The sequence below is a fragment of the Solanum pennellii genome, chromosome 8 (assembly GCF_001406875.1).
Source record: "Solanum pennellii chromosome 8, SPENNV200".
NCBI classification, from domain to species: domain Eukaryota; kingdom Viridiplantae; phylum Streptophyta; class Magnoliopsida; order Solanales; family Solanaceae; genus Solanum; species Solanum pennellii.
The window spans coordinates 10,377,572-10,384,754 of record NC_028644.1 but is presented as its reverse complement, the minus strand read 5'-3'; positions in this window follow the sequence as shown (position 1 = coordinate 10,384,754).

Here is a 7,183-nt window from a genome sequence, read left to right as displayed (position 1 = left end):
TAGGTGCCAAAGAGATGGAGGTGTTGCTAGACGGCAAGAACTCCCTTTAAATCTCATTCTTGTAATTGAGTTGTTTGACGTGTGGGGTATTGACTTTATAGGCCCCTTTGTGAGTTCTCATGGGATGAAGTATATTCTTGTGGCGGTTGATTATGTCTCAAAATGGATGGAAGCCATAGCACTTGCAAATAATGAAGGGAAGAGTGTCACCGCGTTCTTGAAAAAGAACATATTTTCCAGATTTGGCACCCAACGGCCATTATTAGTGATATGGGATCCCACTTTTGCAACAAGTTGTTCAAAGGATTGTTGGAGAAATATAGGGTTTGCCACAATGCGTCCACGCCATACCATCCTCAGACTAGTGGGCAAACAGAGAAATCAAGCAGATTCTAGCGAAAACGGTGAATGCGAATAGAACGGATTGGTCAAGGAAGCTTGATGATGCTCTTTGGGCCTACCGGACAGAATACCAGACTCCCATCGGTACGTCCCCATACCAACTTGTATATGGGAAAGCTTGTCACTTGCCGGTTGAGTTAGAGCATAAGGCCATGTGGGCAGTGAAGAAACTAAAAATGGATTGGAATGAGGTTGTGGAACAGAGGTTAAATGGGTTGAATGAGCTTGATGAATTTCACTTAAAGGCATATGAAAGTTCAGCCCTTTACAAAGAAAAGATGAAGAAGTACCATGACCAAAAGATTGAGAAGCGCGATTTTATGGTTGGGGATTTGGTGCTTTTATTCAACTCTAGGTTGCGCTTGTTTCCGGGCAAACTCAAATCCAAATGGACTGGTCCATTCTTGATCACCCAAGTTTTCCCTCATAGAGCGGTTGAATTGAAGAATAAGGGGGTTTAAGGTTCAAGGTGCACGGGCAACGAATCAAAATCTACCTTGGGCATGCTGAAAAGGTGAATGAAGTGATCAAGGCATACCATCTTGATGAAGTCTGAGTAATCAAGAGTCCTGCGTCGTGCCGCGACGTTAAATCAAGCTGATTGGGAGGCAACCCAATATGTATCCTCTAGCCAACAATAGTTTTTTTTGTGATTTTATAGGCGCAGTTGCATTATTTCTGTTTTTCTCACTTAATGTCACTTATTAATTTTCTTTTATGTTGTTTTAGAAGTGTTGGATAGAGAGTAAACTAGGGTCCGTGTCTAAAAATTGTCCAGAAAATACAAAATAGATTAGCTTATTAGGTGTTCAATGTGCAGGGACCAAAACCCCAGAAATCTACAGAAAATTGGTCCGGTGCACTGATCGATGGACCAATCAACGGACCGTCATTCTGTCGACGGACCGTCGGCAGGGTCCGTAGATCCCAGCTTTGTTTCTTTAATTGTTTTCTAAGTTAGGGCATATTCGACGGAGCAGTCGACGGACCGTCGACTTACTTATGGTCCGTTGACGGGAAATCGTCGGCTCCTCCTACCCAATAACCCGACCCAACCCAACCGGCTATATATTAAATTTTTAAGCCTTTCAGTTACCCACCCTTTCAAAACCTTCCCCAAAACCGTTTCCTTCTTCATTTCCCTTCAACTTCTCCACTTCCTCACCCATTAACTCCCATTTCTATCAGTCAAATTCTCCTCTTCCCCAAATCTCCATCAGTTTCCCACATCCCTTCTCTTCCCCAATTATTCATCTTCATCTGTCTTCTGCCTGGTCGGTGTTCGAGGTCGCTCTTTGGTGTTTCGTACTTACAAGAATTCATCTCCTAATTCCCTACACTACAGTATATAGATACACATGGCACCCAAGCAAGATTTAGTGTACTCTCGAGGAAGTTCCAAGTTTGTCACCCTTTCCCGTAGGTTGGTGATTGGGTCGTCCTACGATGAACGCAACCCCGAATACGTGCCCCCAGACACCATCACGTGCTACTAGGACCTCTCGGAGCACACCCATGAGGGTGGCGTCCGGCGTAGTTACTACCTCCCAGTCTGATGAGGAGCGCACATTGACCGACACACCGTCTGCGTCTGCTGCAGTTTCTGAGGGAGCGTCTGGCTCTGCGGAGGCTTCAGGGTCTAAGGAAGTTTCATCTTCACAGGGCCACTGTTCCAGCTACATCGGTCCACTCCGCCTCGTCTGAGGAGGCTGATAGTGCGGATTCTACTCCAGCACCCCTGACCAACATCCCCGCACCGGTTGCTGATCAGACCAACCGGTGGTGTGTCGAGGGCCAAGATAAAATATACAGGGATGCGAATCTGCTCGACGACAAGGGGGTCATGACTCGGACTCTGATAGTCAAGCAGTGTGTTCTTACTGGGAGTCTTCCCACGATGCTAGCTATACATGACCTTTTCACTCGCCATCGGCTAGAGTGGACGGCTAGGAGTTTGGGTCGTCACAGCGAGTAGATGGTGCAAGAGTATTACGCCGCTTATGTGGCGACTATCAGGGCTAGTTTGGACAGGCGATCTAACCCCGCCAAACACGCACCACTTGAGCATGTTCATGTCCGTGGCAAGCGGGTGGATTATCTCTTTGCCCGCCATTCGCAGATTTTTATATGGTGCTGCCACTGATGCCACCAGGACCCCCCTCACTGCCGAGTTTGACTATCGGTGAAAGCTGGTAAAGGACGATCATTTCCAGCGTGAGAGAGACCACCAAGAGGTGGATAGCCCAGAGCATCTCCGTGGATGGCGAGGGTGCTGATTGGGTGTTAGAGACCAAAGGAGGTATAGAGAAGGCCAACCTCACATTCATGGCCAAATTCTTATGGCTCTTGGTCCGTCATTGCCTCTCCCCCACTGCTGCTGATAATATTGTTACATGGGATATAGCACTGCTGATAGCTGCCATGGTTGCTGGGTTTGAGGTGGATTTTGCGTGGCTGTTACAGGTGGTCATTCATGATAGGGCCTTTAAGTTCACCACTACTTACAACTTCCCTTGCATAATTTTTGCATTGTGCAGGTCTGCTGGAGTGCCCGTGTGGCATATTGATGTGCTCAAGACCCCGATGGAATAGTAGATATGGGTCTCATCTAGGATGAGGCCAATGAGCTGGATCCCAATAGAGAGCCCCGAGCAGAGGTGCAACAGCTAGGTGAGAGATAAGCAGCCACGGTAGAGCAAGCCCAAGGGGTTGATCAGGCTACATCAGAGCCTACGGACACCACCCCAATTGAGTCTATCCCGGGCACAGCTCCAAGCTCCTCCCGCTCCACCCCATCTGTATCACTAGTTCCGATCGCTAGGGACCAAAAGTTAGAGGCCCAAATGGTCACAATTCTGCATCATATCTATCCTTGGATGTAGAAGTCCATTGCTGAGGCGGAAGAGCAAATCAAGAAGAAGATGGCCCATCGGACTGAAAGGCAGATTATGGAGGTTCACCAGCGTCTTAACGCATTTGAGTTGAGGGTTCTCGCCCGGCCAGCCCCTACTTTAGATTTGACGACTCTCCAGGCTGCTGTGGCGAGTCTGAGAGCAGATATGGATGCCATACTGGAGGCCCGGGTGCCAGAGTCTGAGGCCCCATCTGCGGAGCCTGCTGAGGATACGGTGATGGCTGCACTGTTCTCCACCAGTGCTGAGCCATCATCTCAGCCCCGTGAGCATACCAAGAGGAACCGATCTAGAGAAGATGATGAGACTCTAGCTAGGAAGAGAGAGAGTCTTGAGTTAGAGGCTGCAAGGAGAGCCTCGCTGATTGATGAGGAGGCCCGGCAGATGAGGTCTCAGCAGGTGGCTGTTGGGGCGTCTATCTCCGGGATTGTTGATGTTGAGAGGAGCACTAATGAGGGTGTTATTATTGCTGCGGACACTACTGATGGTGTCCCTACTACAGAGGGAGCAGGTTCTGGGAAACCGGACCCACCATCTTGTTGATCATCGACGCTATGCGCTTCAGGTTTGCTTCACCTACCACTCGGTTTTATATTTTTTTATGCATTGGACAATTGCATGCTCTTTTGTTGGGGGTGGGGTAAATGGAAAATGAGTGCTAGGGTGAAGTCTGAATATCCCAACTTACTATCCTCTCTTCGGATTTTCTTGCCTGTGTTCTTTTTCCCCAAGATACTGTTTACTTTACTGTTGAACCGGCACGTTAGTATCTTGTACATAGTATAGATATGAAATCTGAAGCATGATGGCTAAATAAAATGATATCCTAATTTAAAGAAAATGCTTGCATGATTAGGCATAGTGAATGATGAATGTGTGGCTCTAAGCATAACATAGAGATACACCCCGGCATGACCCTCAATCTTAAGCTCGAACAAAGTGTCTGATAATCTGGTAGGGTAATGAGGTGTTAAGTGAGTGTGAGAAAGTTGAATAGACCACCGTTGGTACTGAGCTAGAACATGCCCGGTTAGTCCTGCTAAAAGTAATCTGTAATAGACAATTGGGAAAGGATCATAGGCCCTTATTCAAGATAGTCAACCTTTAGCCTAGATAAAATAAAATCAAATGAAATTAATCCCTTCTTGATCCAAATGATTTGAGCTTAAAATGAATCTTTTTTGTACCCCAACTTATCTTCTGTGAACAATGTGTTGGCCTTAATCCCTCCTTGGACATGTGCACCTCAGCTTATGCCAAAAGCATAAGTTGAGGGTGGCTAATGCAGAAAACAACCTTGTTGTGGCCCTGACCCAACCTTGGGTATTGTGTACCTTGACTCATGGCAAAGCCATGAGTTGAGGGTGGCTATTATGAGGAATGCTCCGGAAAATGGGGCTGAAAGAATAAAGAGAGACAAAGAAGAAAAAAAAGTGACTCAAGCAAAGTTTAAATCAAGTGAAAAATTGCAAAATTTGAAAGTAAAAGAAAATAAAAAAAATAAAAGAAGAGTCACTTACACAAAAGGAGAAAGAAAGGAGAAAAGCAAGACAAAAGAATATAAGAAAATTAAGAAATAGGGCGGAATAAACGATGAAAAGGTAGGATGCTTAGTTGTTATGTCAAGGAGGACAACAATTCACTAAAGTACATCAAAATGTACCCTACCTGACCCTGAGCCTACGTTACAAGCTAAGAAAGTCCTATCGTGATCCTAAGAGTCTAATACGTTGAACTTAAAGCAGTGAAAATAACGGCAAGCCTATAGCTATAAGTACCAATTAGGTGAGAAGTTGTTCTGAGATTGAGTGTTGAAAAAAAAATCCTTATACTCAAACTAAAATCACTGTGTGAAAAATGAGGATATTGTTTTTAAATTGCAATACTGGAAAGTTGGCACCTTGGTGAGAAGTAAAAGAGGAGAGGTATCGGTGCGTGGTGAGTCTGTGTCATGGTCTGATCCACATGAGAGAGCCTAATAGTGATATCATGCATGAGCATAATGAAAATAATCGGGATTGATAGCCAGATGATTCTGAAAGCTAAAATAAGGATACTTTTGTACAAATGTTTTTGTAGTGAGTCATAGTGTGTCGCTTGAGGACAAACAACGAATTTAAGTTGAGGATGTTGATGTACCGTGGTTTCACAATACTTTTAATGTTTTTTCCTTAAGTTTAGTGTGTGTCTAAGGCCTCTTTGAAGTAGTTTTAATGTATTTTTCTTTGTGTTTGTAGGAAAACCTATCCAGAATGACAATGTTGAAGATGTGCTTAAAATTGCAGAAAAGATGACCTACGGAGCCATCGACGGTTCGTAGGTGGCAACCGTCGCCATGAAGATGTTATGCTGCCAAGGAAAGATCGGGGAATTATGACAAAGTGTGAGGCTATGAAAGGGATGACGGTTCGTCGTCTCATCGACAGACCAACCTGGTTATCCGTTGGTGTTAACAGAATGTAGCCTCAGTACCCGATTTGAAAATATTCTAAGTGTGGAGCGAAGAAGGCCATCGACGGACCTTCGTCCTGTCAACGGATCGTCATCTTGGTCCGTCTATGATAACAGAGAGTTAGAGAAGAAAGAAGATGAAAATAGAGTTGAAGTATGGACCGATAGATGTGTTGACGGTCCGTCGGTCAGGTCGTCGACGCAAGACGCATTTTTGGACAGATTTTCCTTATTTAGATTTCCCTTAATGTTAAGGATTCTTTTATTATAAATAGGACCAGAAACCTCGTTTTTGGGGTTAGACTCTTGGTTATTTTTTTGATATGTAATATTGGTTATTGAATATTGAGTTTTGGAAAATACTTCATTTTTCCGAAATCGTTTATTAAACTATTTTCTCGAATTCAAGTGATTTTCTGGATTTTCATCAATCTCATCAAAGTAAGTACATGAATTCTTGTTTAATTAATATGAATTGTGTAATTATGAACAGAGGTAACTAAATCCATAACTAGGGTTGTGGGAACCACGGGTAATTAACAAAGTAAAACTAGCTAAAATAACAATTCTCGAATAGTTTCTTGCATGTATTGATAATTCTTTCGTTTAGAAGTTTTTTTAACGAGTGCACGCGTTATAACTCGCCTTGTTGCTACTTGCAAGACCAAGGATGTAGATAATAAGAAAAGAATTATCAACGTAGATTAAGTATATACTATCTAATAGGCTAGTGTTGATTGGTGCGAAGTAATACCTAAGCCATACATCGATTATGATGCTTAATATGAGGTAAAAGGTAAGGTTTAGTAAAGTACACAGGCGTAGATGGACCAAGGTGCGGAGTGAAATTCACTAGTTACAGGATCAAGGAATTAGGGATACATAACTTACTACTTTGCATGCAGGATACTAGGAAGAGTTGTTATAGCTAGGGTTACTGCGTTATGAACCTATGGAAAACACTTACACCCTAGTTTCTCTAATCATTTGATAAACATCAAATATTTGAACTAGCTACTTGTTTACTTAGACTTAATTAATTTTTTTTGTTACACAAAATCTCCCCTTTAATTGTTTGTTTCCGGAAAAGACTTTACTAAATAGAAGTAATTGTAGATTAAACTTAAGTCTAAACTAATTTCCTCGTGGGATCGACCCCAACTTAACATTTGGATTCTTTACTTGATACGACCGCTTATACTTCTTTAGGGAAGTATAGTTTGAGCGTATCAACGCGCTGAAAAGATAGCATGTTCGTATTCAATGGAATATAATAAGACATTCACTTTAAAGCATGGCAGAAAAAATACATGATTTAATTGTCATCACCAGTTCTTGCCAATGGACCATGAGTTTAGAAAGATTAAAAAATCATTCAAGAAAAATAAGATTGAAAGCGACCTCCCCCCCCCCCCCCC